Source organism: Arachis ipaensis, chromosome B9 (genome assembly GCF_059453495.1).
Source record: "Arachis ipaensis isolate K30076 ecotype BB chromosome B9, ASM5945349v1, whole genome shotgun sequence".
Lineage (NCBI taxonomy): Eukaryota > Viridiplantae > Streptophyta > Magnoliopsida > Fabales > Fabaceae > Arachis > Arachis ipaensis.
In genome coordinates this window covers 113,690,024-113,704,217 of record NC_142444.1, presented here as the reverse complement: position 1 = coordinate 113,704,217, position 14,194 = coordinate 113,690,024, and positions in this window count along the sequence as shown.

Sequence of the window (14,194 nt, the reverse complement as noted above, 5' to 3'; positions counted from 1 at the left end):
GGACATATAAATTAAAGCAAAGGAAAGAACATCAGAATAAAAAGAAATGTAACACACAGAAATGAAATTATGGTTTGAATGCAACCATACAATTTAAGCTCAAGATTCACAGGCTGTGTGTTCTCTAACTCAAGCATTATATATCATTCATATATTGTATGCAGGTTTAGTTAAAAATTCCCATTATTCTCTTGAAAAAAATTATTTAGGGTAGCTTTTAAAGTTTTAATGTTCCTCCTTGATGAAATGTTGTCAACTAACATGTAATGCTATATATACAAGGTGTGGGTTATTTTGATTCTGTTAAAGTTTCTAGTTTACTTCCTTTTTATATTTTTCTATTTAAACTATACTATCTTTATGCTAAAAAGGGTAAACTATGCTAATTAATCCACTAATAAATCAGAATTGCAAACTAAACTAAATAACTAAAATAAGCTAAATAACTAAAATATGAACAAAAAATGCAAAATGCAGAAAATAGAGTAAAATACACAAGTAGCAATGTATAAGTACTCAGAAAATAACAGTAAAAGAAAAAGAGAAAAATACAGAAAAAATATCCAAAATAAAAGAAAAAGTATGTAGTAGTTCACCAAAATAAACGCCAGAGATGGCGACCTCCCCACACTTAAAATGAAGCATCGTCCTCGATGCTCAATCAAGCCTGGTGTGAGAGAGTGTCATCAATGGTAGGGATGGTAGCTGGGGTCTCCGTGGCAGTGGTGGGCTAGGGGTCTGGCTGCTGTGGAGGTGGGACAGACTGGAGCGGGATCTCCGGATCTGCAGCCTCTATCTGGGGCATAACCTCCTAATGCGGGGCAGCTTGCTCTGTGGCTGCCTGCTGATGAGTCTCCGCCTGGGAATGAGGCTCCTCCTCGTGCTCATCCTCTGATGGCTCTGTTGTCGGGCTTGGAAGGGATGTCGGCGCCCTGTCTGATCATCAGCTTCAGATGGGAATAGCGTCGCCTGCTGCGGTGCTCTAATCTCTCATACCGGCGCCTGTTACGGCGCTCCATCTGATCAAGCTGGCGGAATAGACGGTGCACGAGGCGATAGACCGGCTCAGAGGCGGGTGGAGGTGCAATGGTGGCAGCAGGGGCAGCTGGGGCAGCTATGGATGAAGAGGGTCCAGCAGACGGAGGGGCTGTCTCGTCAGTAGCAGTGACAGGTGGTGGTCTGTAGCCCAAGGCAAGGAAGTTCCTGCTGTGCGGGATGATCTTCCTGCAGTCCGCTACTGGTGGTCGCTCATCGGCATCCTCCCAAGGCACATTAGCCTGACGGCCTAGCCGTGTAACCAGGTAAGGAAAGAGGAGGGTGCCTCGGACGTGGGCCCTGGCCATATAATGCCAGATAAAACGAGGCAGATAAATATCCTTACCCTCCAGCACACACCAAAGGAGGGTGATCATGGTAGCCGGGATCTCCGTCTCGTGAGTACTCGGCATCACAAAATTACTCAAGATCTGATGCCATAGCCGAGCCTCATCATTTAAGTACACTTTCTTGATCCCTCTAGGCAGTGGTGTTCTGACCCATCTCCCAAGGAACAGCAGGGTCAAGAGCTATCCGTGCTTTCACAGCATCCCAATCAAACTACATCTGGCCCATGTCCTCCTCAGCCTGTGCAAAACTATCTGGCTGATCGGACTTGGCTGGGAGCTGAAGAATGGTCTCTATGGCATCCTCAGTGACCAGAATTTGCTTTCCCCTCAGGTTCACTGCATCTAGGGTAGTAAGGTAGTAGTTGCAATAGAATTCCCGTACCCAAGATGCATTCACCTCTGTCAGTTGTCTCTCCAGAAAGAACCAGCCCCGTTGCTTGATTTGCTCAGTAGTGTACTGCTGGAGGGCTTCTGGAATCTTCAAGGTACATTCCAGGTATAGGTTTCTGGAGTTTGCAAAAGCCGGGTACTTCAGTTCACAATACCGGTTTGCAAATTTTATAGGATCATCTGCAGGAAGCAGCTGGTTAGCTTTCTCCTGCTGTGTGAAGTTCTTCTTCCGCCATGATGAATCGTGCATTAGAGCAATGATGGACTGGGAGGAATCTCCTCTCTTGCGCTTGCCAGTAGCCTTGCCTTTGCCTTTCCTCTGTGAGGCAGACATCCTGAAAAATAGAAAACCAAGAAATGGATAAAATAGGAAAGCAAATAGGCAATTTAAACAAAGGAAACTCAAAGCGGTAAGGGAGGAATAGAATAAAGAAAAATGAGTATATGAAATGTGATTGAATTTATGTTAAATGGAAAAAATTAAGCAATATGCCATGGTTAGAAAGTTAGAGGAAAGTAAAAATAATTAGAAAAGAGATCAAAAGGGTTAGTATGGTTAGGATTTGAAAAAGAAATTAGGAAATTAAAATCAGTGAGTTAGTAAAGTACGGGTTAAAGTAAGTGGCATAGAGAAAAAACCATATAACAAGGATTCACAGGTAAGAATAGAAGTACTCATAATTGAACAAGCAGTTTATGAACCAGGAAATCAAAAAGGATAAGAAAGTCTGCCATAGCATTCATGTAATGGTTTGGGTAAAGCAGAGTAAAATAGATTTCAGAAATGCCAAACCAAAACATGAATGAAAACAATTTTTAAAAAAAATTTGGGCAACATTTCGGCTAAAATTGGATTATCCCGAAAAATAAATAGCAATCATATCAGTTCATATGAATTAAAAGAAAGCAAGCTGCATGTACATAGATATAAAATAAACATAAAAACTCAATGTAAACAGCAGCAACATACAAGAAAGCAGCGTATGAATAATGAATATAGCAGCAACAAGTAAGAACAGTGCAAGTAAACAGGCCTAGATCCACTAACCACAGCCTAAGCTACCTAACAACCTAAAATCCACTACAACATGCAAGTCTAGCTATCCTAATCATGAACATAAACGGAATAAAAATAGAAAAGCGACGAACGGATAAAAAGGGTTGCGTGTTACGGAACCTGGTAAGCGGAAGGGGTGGAACAGGGAAGAAGGTGGCTGCAGCGGCGTCCGGTGTGGTGGTGATGCACGGTGTCGCGGTGGCGGCTGAGGGGGGCAGTGGCGGCGAGGGTTTTTGGGTTGGTGATAGAAGAAGGGGGGTGTGTTGGGTGAGGGGGCGCGGCTGGGTGGCGGTGGTGGGGGGCGATGGTCGCGGAGGCAGTGGCGGATAGGGGAGGGTGGTGGTGGGGGGCGGAGAGGGGAGGGAGAGGAGGAAGGGAGAAGAAGGGAGGGGAGGGGGTTAGGTCGGCGGCGGACGGGGTGGCAGCGGCGTTGGGGTGGTGGTGTGGTGGCTGGCCGGCGGTGGCTGGGAAGAAGAAGAAGAGAGAAGGAGAAGAGGGTTGGGTGGTGAAAAAGGGGGGCTGCGCGACTGATAGGGTTCGCGGGCTGGGGGGGTTATATTTTCAAATCCACGCGGCTGCGTGGAGCACGCGGTCGCGTGGTTGGGACGAGAATGGGAGTGACGCGATCGCGTGGGTTGCGCGATCGCATGAGAGGGGGGAAAGAAGGGTGACGAGATCGCATGGGTCGCACGATCGCATCGTTGGAAGTTGTGCTAAACGCACGACTCCAGCGCCGTTTTAGCGAAACTCTCTGTCTCCTTTTGGGGTGATGTGCAATCCATGCGACGCGATCGCGTCGCTCACGCGGTCGCGTGGGATTGGTATTGGGTAAGTGACGCGATCGCATGGGGCATGCGATTGCGTGGGCTAATTTGTGCGAAACGCACAAGGGCCGCACGATTCCAGCCCAACTTTCTGTTCGTTGGATCCTTACACCGATATATATATCACGCGGCCGCGTGGGTCACGCGGTCGCGTTGTGCACCCTTTTTTTTTTAAACTGAAAAATGCAGGATGCAGTGATGGACATGAATGCTATGCATGATTCCAGGTTTAATAAATTAAAATGAAAAAGGAAAAATGAAAGCAATTAACAAGAAATAAGTTGAAAAAGAGGCGACCATACCATGGTGGGTTGTCTCCCACCTAGCACTTTCAGTTAAAGTCCTTAAGTTGGACATTGGAAGAGTATCCTGTTATGGTGGCTTGTGTTTAAATTCATCCAAAAATCTCCACCAGTGCTTGGAATGCCAATAGCCTCCGGGGTCCCAAACTAGGCATGTAAAGCTTCTGCGCAGCTTCAAACAAATTTTTAGGCTCCTGGGGTAACAAATGTCAGAATAAACCTCAGGATTCCAAGCCTTGCGTTTAAATCCGCCTCCGTCTTGGTCTACATGTCTCCATCCGGGCGGCTTAAAAAGTAGAATCTCACCGTGGTGACCAAACGTTCTCTGTGATCCATGCAATTGAGCATGATACCAATCCGTGTACTTCGAGGTGAAGCGTGGAACCTTATTGAACCTGGTGCACCAGCTCTGAATACGAGCCATTTCCCTCTTACTCTTAAAGCCGCAGAGAGCTCTAAGCTGGCCATCTGTTTCAAGCAAACCATATTCAAGTGAATAAGCAAAATTATAAGTTAAGGATTGTACCCACTTGAAGCTTGTATTGGGTGGTAATGGCCTTGGGATAGGTGTTTTTGGTGGTTCTGCAAGTTCCGTTTCCTTGTGTTCTTCTGTGAATTCTTCCACTTCCTTGCAAAGATCTTCAATTGTATCTGTATCCTGGTCAAAGTCTTCTATGTCTTCCTCATTACTCGAGTCATAGATTGGAGGTTGAGAGAAATCTACCTCCGCATCATCTTCATATTCACTTGGGGAAGATTCTTCGATCTCAGAGAATTCACTTGCGGACGTAAGTTCATCACTAGGAGAACTAGACTTGTGACTATCATCATCAAGGAAATTTTCTTCTTGGATTATTCCGTCTGATTCTTTGTAATCGACTTGCCTTGGAGATTGTATGGTATCTTCCTTAGCATTAACTGTGGCATCTTGGACGGAGTTTTTCTCAATTCTGGATTTCCAAGGAAGTTCAGCATCGCCTAGATCTTCAACCAATTCTTCTTCTTGAACAATGACAACTTCTTCCACTTGTTCTAGTACGAATTCATTCTCTGTCTTGTCCACTGGAGTCTCTAATGTTTCTTTCATGCTACGCTCTTCATCGGGCTGTCTACATGGAGTTGTGGTTGATCCTTGTATATTTGAGCGCCTAGTGGCCCATTGAATTAGTGCTTGCTCCAGTTGTTGAATGGTTGTTTGAAATTTAATTACTGTTTCCTTTAGGCGATCCTTTGCTTCGCGGTTTGCCAGACTTGGACATGGTACAAAGGAAAGTGGTGATGATTGGGAACGATTGGATTGGTATTGGGGTAAAGAAGGATCATATGATGGCGAATGGTGAAGAAAAGCTTGAGAGTGTGGTGGTTCGAGGTTATGTTGAACGGATGGTTCATATGCACGGGGTGGGGCTTGTTGGTAGTTACAAGGTTGTCCACCATGTCTTTCAGCTGGGTATGCACGGTAGAATGGTCTCTGTCCAGGATATCTCGGAGGGTGTTGCTGCCAAAAGGGTTGATTAGATCCTCTTGGTTCCATCCATCCTTGATTGGTCTGACCTTGATGCATATTCCTGCTGTAACTTCTATTTCCTTTAATAATATTAGAACCAAACTCAAAGCGAGAGGGGTGAGAGTTCATAGTAGCAAATAAAGATAAAAAAAAGAAAAACAAAAGTAAATAAACAAGCAAAAGAAAAATATTTACAATAACCAATAATAAGGCACACGTTAGCAGTTCCCCGGCAACGGCGCCATTTTGACGTCGGGTTTTCTACCAGTAAAGAAATTCATAGAAATGGTTGCGTTGTAGATATAGTTTCTAAACCGGCAAAAATCCCTTCGTACAAACGTGTTGGGTGTCACAAGTAACAAACCCCTTTAAAAATTGTTAACCGAGTATTCAAACCTCGGGTCGTCTTCTCAAGGAACTGCGAGGAAGTATGTTCTTATTATGGGCTATAAAGGTTATAATCGGGGTTTAGAAGGTGAGAAGCAAGTAATTTAAATGACGAGTGAATTAAATGGCAATTAAGTATAAATAATAACTATAAAGCAACTTTTAGCAAGGTAGAGAAATTAGAGGTCCAACTTAGTTATCTCTCTCAACAATAATGAAAGTTGAATCTAAACTCCACTTGGTCAACCTTCACCAGGGCAAAGGAAAGTCAAGGGACTAATTAAATTGACTTTCGAATCCTAATTATTTCCTCAGAAAAGGTCAGGATTATTTAAGTTCAGCTCAATTAGCAAGATAACGATAATCAATTATGTTGAGTTTAATAACTGTTGAGTTACTAAATTCTTAACCAGAACCAAAAGGGGAAAAGTAAAATTGCTGGAATGATAAAGAGATCCTTAGATGGGAAGCAATGGTAACTTAAATCAAAGAGAACAATCATAAACTGAAAATACCTCAATTATCATTAATTCAAATAACAATCTGTAACATGAGAGAATTCATAAATCAAATTATAATAATCAATTCAAATGTTGGAATAAATAAACAGAAGTAATACTAAAAGAACATTAAACCTGGGATCCAGAGTTACTCTTAAAACAAGAAGAAATCCTAAATCCTAAAAGAGAGAGGGAAGATCTCCCTCTCAACTAAATCTAAATCATTGAAAGGTAAAAATATGCGAGCTCTCCCTTTGAATGGAAGCATTCCCACACTTTAAAACCTCTGGTCTATGCTGTCTGTACTTGGATCTGGGCCAAAAAAGGCTTCAGAATTCGCTGGGTGCGTATTCTGTAATTTCTGGTGCGTGGCCTCTGTCACGCGTCTGCGTGGGTCACACGGTCGCGTCATTCGGAGCTTTTCCTTGCCACGCGGTCGCGTCAGTCATGCGACCGCATCATATGCGTTCTGCTTAAGGCACGCGGTCGCGTCAGTCATGCGGCCGCGTCGCTTCTGATTCGTGCTTGGCACGCGATCGCGTCGTCCATGCGATCGCGTGGATACCAGTTTCTTTAAAGCTCCGTTTTGCTTCCTTCTTCCATTCTAGTATGTTTCCTTTTTCATCCTTTAAGTCATTCTGCCTTTAGAAAATCTGAAACTACTCAACACACTAATCACGGCATCGAATGGAAATAAAGGTAATTAAAATAATTAATTTTTAAAGCTTAGAAAACATGTTTTTCATTATATGACATAATAAGGAAGGGAAAGTAAAACTATGCAATTAATGTGAATAAGTAGATGAAGAGTTGAATAAATCACTCTAATTAAGCACAAAAGAACTCATGAAATATGAGTTTATCAGGTAGGTTTCCAGCTCTTTGACACCCATTGTATCTTGTCACCAAGTCCTTTGCATCCTTGAACATTGTTGGCCAAAAGAACCTACACTGCAGCACCTTGGCTATAGTTCTTTCTCCACTAAAATGGCCTCCATATGTAGATCCATGGTTGCCAGAGGACTTCTTGTCCTTCCTCATGGAAAATGCATCTTCTCAAGATCCCATCAGCACACTTTTTGAACAAATAGGGCTCATCCCAAATGTAGTGTTTAGCATCTTTGAGTAGCTTTCTCCTCATGTGTTTGTTGATGTTGGTTGGTAATTCTCCAATAGCTTTGAAGTTGGCTATATCTGTAAACCAGGGAGCTTCTTGGACCATCATCAACTGCTCATCAGGGAAGCTCTCATTCACTGCAAGTTGGTGTGCTTTATATTCTTCTTGTGGGATTCTTGATAGGTGGTCAGCCACCTTGTTATCTACTCCACTTCTATCTTTGATTTTAATATTGAATTCTTAAAGCAGCAAGATCCAACTTATCAATCTAGGCTTGGACTCTTGTTTGGTAAGCAAATATTTGAGAGCTGCATGGTCAGTAAACACAATGATTTTAGAACCAATAAGATATGATCTAAACTTATCAAATGTAAAGACTATGGCAAGAAGTTCCTTCTCTGTAGTGGTGTAATTCCTTTGATTCTCATTAAGGACTTTGCTAGCATAATAAATAACATGCACCATCTTATCTCTTCTCTGTCCTAAAACAGCACCAACAGCAAAGTCTGATGCATCACACATCAACTCAAAAGGTAAATCCCAGCAAGGTGGTGCTATAATAGGTGCAGAAGAAAGTCTGTTTTTAAGCTCATCAAAGGCTAGCATGCATTCTCTATCAAAGATAAAAGGTACATTAGAGACAAGCAAGTTACTTAAAGGTTTGGCAATCTTTGAAAAATCTCTAATGAACCTTCTATAAAACCCAACATGTCCTAGGAAACTTCTAATTGCTTTGACATTCCAAGGTGGGGGTAATTTTTCAATCACTTCCACCTTGGCCTTTTCCACCTCTATGCCTCTCTTTGAGATCTTGTGACCAATAACCACCCCCTCTGTAACCGTAAAGTGACACTTCCCCCAATTCAAAATGAGGTTGGTTTCTTGGCATCTCTTTAGCACCAAGGCTAAGTGGTGTAAGCATTTAGAATATGAATCACCAAATACAGAGAAGTCATCCATAAACACTTCAATAAATCTTTCAATCATGTCTAAAAATATGGAGAGCATGCACCTTTGGAATGTTGCAGGTGCATTGCACAATCCAAAGGGCATCTTTCTCAAGGAGGATTTTGTGCATACACATTGAAGGGCTGATTCCTTTTAGATCTGCAAGTGTCCATCCTATAGCATCCTTGTGTTGCTTCAGCACATGGATAAGTTCCTCTTCTTGTCCCTCACTCAAGCTTGAATTGATGATTACTGGGTATGTGTTGTTGTCACCCAAGTAAGCATACTTCAAGCTTGGAGGTAGGGTTTTCAACTCTAGTTTTGGTGCTTCCACTTCCTTGTTGCTTGTGTGGCTCAACATGATTAAATCCTCCATGGTTTCTTATAGTAATTCTCCACCTGATGCTTGTTGCTCTAGCTCCATAGCTTCTTCACATTGTTCTTCTTCCAAAACTCCTTGAACTATCTTTTCTATTGTATCCACCATCATGCATTCGCCTATAGACTCCTTGGGTTAACTCATGGCTTTGAAGACATTGAAAACCATCTTCTCTTCATGCAATCTCAAGACTAACTCTCCTTTTTTAACATCAATTATAGCTTCGGCAATAGCTAGGAATGGCCTTCCTAGAATGATAAATGCGTTAGCCTCTTCCTCCATATCCAGTATAAGGAAATTAGCTGGAAAGATGAACTCTCCTACCTTCACCAATAAATCTTCCACCACTCCATGAGGAAACTTGAATGTTCTATCAGCCAATTGAAGTGCCATTCTTGTTGGTTTGGCCTCTTTTATCCTCATTCTTTTTATCATGGCCAAGGACATGAGGTTGATGCTAGCTCCCAGATCACACAATACTTTCTCAATGTTGATATCCCCTATGATGCAGGGGATTTGGAAGCTCCCAGGATCTTTCATCTTTTGGGGAAGCTTCTTTTGTATGATGGCACTACATTCCTCTGTGAGCACTATGGTTTCCTTTTCTCCCCAGTTTCTTTTCCTTGTCATGAGCTCCTTTAAAAACTCGGCATAGAGTGGCATTTGCTCTAATGTCTCAGCAAAGAGTATGTTAATTTGGAGCTTCTTAAAAATTTCTAGGAATCTAGAAAAACTAACTGTCCCTCCCATCCTTCCTCAGCCTTTGTGGATATGGTGCTTTTGGCACATAAGGCTTTAGGACTTACTCTGGTGAGGATGGTGTGAGGGTCTCTTCTTCCTTCTTAGTTCCAGGTTCATTTGCAGCTTCTTCTTCTTGGTTGCTTTGACTTGGGATTGCTTTCTCTACAACCTTTCCACTTCTTAGTGTGATGGCCTTGCATTCCCCTCTTGGGTTGGCCATGGTATCACTAGGAAATGTATGTATAGGCATTGGTTTTTGTTTAGACAAGCTCCCTAAACCTTTCAAGCTTCTTCATTCTTTTGAATTGCATGATTTGGCCACCATGTGATTTGAATCCATTCTTTGATTAGGCAATTAATTGATGGATGTTGTGCATTTGCATTAATGCATTGTGCTTCTTGATCATATGCATCCATATGTGTTTGGCTTGAATGCTTTCATGCTTCTTTATTGCTTGTTTGGTTGTTTTAACCACAAGTTTAGAGCATCTCAAGCACATTAGGATGAGTGAAGTGCATGTTCCTTTTGTGTAAATGTGACATAGCTTTTTATGCTAGTGTGTTCTAAACCGCGCGCACTTTAGAATGCACACTTACTTTTATCCATGTCACACTAATTCACTCACTCGATTCTTGTGATCATTACCTTATTCCAACAATGTATGCTTCCTTGCTTTTGCATTCACTTTTCTTACTATCCTACCTTCTATTTTCAAGATGAGTCATTATAAGTAAAAACGGAAGCGGAAGAAAGAACACACATCACCGGTTGATCTACCAGCTGAAGGTAGCAACTTGGAAAGTCACCGTACCCCCCTTGCTCATCTTTGAATGCACCGAGGACGGTGCAAACTTTTAAGTGTGGGGAGGTCGTCCGACCAGTCGACGTTTTTGGGTGACAAATTTCTAATCCCAAAACTTTTGTATTTCATTTTTAGGTGTTTGAGGATTTTTAGTTTCATTTTTCTTATTTTTGCATATATATACACAATAAGCTTAGTCAAAATAATGAAACTTTTTGAGAAAATCATCTATAGGGCATTGACAATTGATTTGAGTAATAATCTTTCATTGAAGTTGCTTGAATTATACATTGTGGAACATGAATTTTGAGCTAAGAACATAAGCTTGTGAGTTTTGAGCCTAATGATGTGGTTACATCTTATAACCACTTATTTTTCTTCTTGTGTGCATTGTTCTCTTTCTATATGTCCATTATTCCTTGTATTCATGCACTTATATTTATTGAGGCCATCATTTTAATTAGATCACTTACCCAAATAGCCTTACCTTTTATCTTCCATTATTAGCTAATTTGAGCCTATGATTAACCCACTTGTTCTTTATTTTAGCACATAACAAGCCTCTAAGCGGAAAATAATAAATGTCCTTAATTTAGATCTTTGATTAGCTTAGGCTAGTGTGTGTGTGTCATTCAAGTGTGGGGAAACTTGTGACATTGGTTGAGAGAAAAGGGTATTTTTGTTTTGTATTTCTATACTTGGGAATAGGATACATACTCATGTGTTAATTAAATGTAAAATCATATGCATTGATGATCTTGTATATATTTTAGTTTGAAAAGAAAAAAAAAGAAGAAAGAAAATGATGATAAAGAAAAATATATATATATGAAAAGAAAAAAATAGGAAGAAAAGAAAAAGAAAAAAGAAAGAAACAAAAAGGGGACAAAATGCCCCAAAGTAAAGTGACGCGGGAGAAATTTATGTCGGTAAGGAATTTCACAAAATATCTACGTTGCAGGTATAGCCCCAAACCAACAAACAATTCTCGCATCAAATTAAGATATGGGTTTATGTCATAAATAACGAACCCAATGAAAATTAACCAGAGTATTTAGACTCCGGGTCGTCTCCCTAGGAAACAATGAAGTGCATGCGTATTAGCTATGATGGGGGTAAAAGGGGGTTTGTTTATGAGATGGTAAGAAAGTAAACTAAGCGAATAAGTAAAGAAAGCAAAATAAAGAACTCTTGGCTAAGACTCGGGTACTTGAGATCACCATCCTAGTCAACAAATCAATTATTGACAATTATAAGAGGCCAACCTATTAAGTCTACTTCTCGAAGTCTTAAGTACGTAACATTTATTCCTAGACTTGAAGTATGTCAAATAGGCTTGATCACATCCATCCTTAAGTCCTAACCTACCTACTAGTTGACTTAGTAGTGGGTTAGCGTCAATGGGCTTCAAATTGATCACCACGGGTTCTCAAATCACCAAATCCATTATGTCCAAAGACTCAAGATCACTCAAGCCCCTTGGCTTAAGCCAAGAGTTGACAAAACTACTCAAAAACTAAGGAGAGTATTTCATCAAACACTTAGAATGCAATAAAAGTCAACATCCTAAATTGCAAGAATACTAAAATCTATCACTATTGATTGCAAGAAAAGTAAGATCACAACTCAATTCATCAATTAGAGAAACATCAACATCAAAATTGCATTAAATGTGAACAAATTCAACATGAGTCATCATCACAAAAGAGAGCAAAATGGGAAATTAACATAAAAACTAAGAGAATCAAGATGTAGAAAGGAGAATTTATAAAAGAAACAAGATGAGATCAAGTAATTAAACATGAATTTAAGATAATCTAACCTAATCCTAACCTAATTCTAGAGAGAAGAGGGAGCTTCTCTCTCTAGAAAACTAACTAAAGGCTCATGTTGGCTAAACTAATTTCCCCCCTTTGCTTGGACTTCAATTCTGCATGAAATACACTCAGAAACAAGTTGGATTTGGGCCTAGGCAGCTCAGAAATCGCCCCCAACGTTTTGCCTTCAAGTGGGCCACGTGAGAGTATCGGTGCGTGCGCGCCATGTGCGCGTGCGCGTCGACTGGCAAATTCTCAACCCGTGCGGATGCGGCATGTACGCGTGTGCGTCTATAGGCGAAACCACTTTTGCGCGTGCGCGCCTGGTGCGCACGCGTGTCCTTTGGTGCATTCCCAATCTTTGTTTCTTCATTCATTCTCCCTTTTTGTATGCTTTTCTCCTCATTTCTTCCATCCAATACTTGCCTTATGAACCTGAATTCACTCATCAAACACATCAAGGCATCGAATGGAATTAAAGTGAATTAAAATCACCAATTTAGGGCCTAAAAAGCATGTTTTTTCACTTAAGCAAAATTCAAGGGAGAATTACAAAACCATGCTATTTCATTGAATAAATGCGAGAAAAGGTGACAAAATCCCCCAAAATAAGCACAAGATAAATCATGAAATCGGGGTTTATCGAATCTCCCCACACTTAAACTAAGCATGTCCTCATGCTAAAATCAAGAAGAAGCAAAGGGTATTAACATTTATTCAATGCAACTACTAAATGCAATCTATCTATATGCAATCTATTTGCACGAATGCAATGGCCTAGTCAAAATGAATCAGCCTCCAAGAATACGCATACAAGCACAAGGGCCAAGGTGTTAGCAATTAAGCAAACCATAATTGGATTGAGTTATTGAAAGAGTTCACAAACTTGCAAGAAAAGATGATCATGGGTGGAAACATGTAATTGAGCGATCGAACCCTCGCCGGATGTGTATCCGCTCTAAGCACTCAAGTGTATGGGGTTGATTCACTCAATACTCCCCTAATCATGCTTTCCAAGATTTGTTTTTCATCTAACAATCAACAATTACTTTATGCATGCATACAAATATCATGAGGTCTTTCCCATAGGTTGTAATGGGGCTAGGGTCAAGGTAGGATGCATATGGTTAAGGGAGCTAGAAATTCGAATCTTTGATTAACTTAAACTTCTCACCTAACCTATGACAACCTATACAATTCTAAACAAACCTAACTACCCATTCTTCACTTTTCTCACACACTCATGTATTCTCTTTTTGATCACCACACATATGCATTGCCTTTTATTGAGCTTCACTTTGGGGCATTTTGTCCCTTTTTTTATTGTAATTCTCTTCTCTTTTTTTAACTAAAATATATACAAGAACATCAATGCATATAGTTTACACATGATTAATACATGAGTATGTACCCAATTCCCAAAATTTTTCAACAAACACACTTTTATCTCTACCCCATGTTCCCAACTTCCCAAAATTAATTGATGAACACTCTCACTAGTCTAAGCTAATCAAAGATCTAAATTAAGGACATTTATTATTTTCCACTTAGGCTTGTAATGTGCTACAATTAAGAACAAATGGGTTAATCATAGTCTCAAAATTGGCTAGCAATGGAAGATAAAAGGTAAGCTTATTTAGGTAAGTGAGCTATTTGAACAATGGTCTCAATCATATAAATGCATGTATACACAAGATAATGGACATAAAGAATCAAACAAATCAAGGATTACAATCATAGGAAGAGAATAATGCACACAAGAATGGAAGTAAGTGGTTATGTATGATGTAACCATATAATTAAGCTCAATTCTCACATGCTTGTGTTCTTAGCTCAAAACATGATCCACAACGTGTATAACTCAAGCAAGTTCTAAAAAAAATTCAACCAATTGGGGTGGTGCCCTAAAATGAGTTTCTTGGAAATTTTCATCATATTGACTACGCTTTTTCTAATGCAATATTGTGATTTATAAAATTTTAAAAATTCTCCTAGTTTACCCCTTTTTCAATCAAAACACATTTCTTGTCTAAAAAT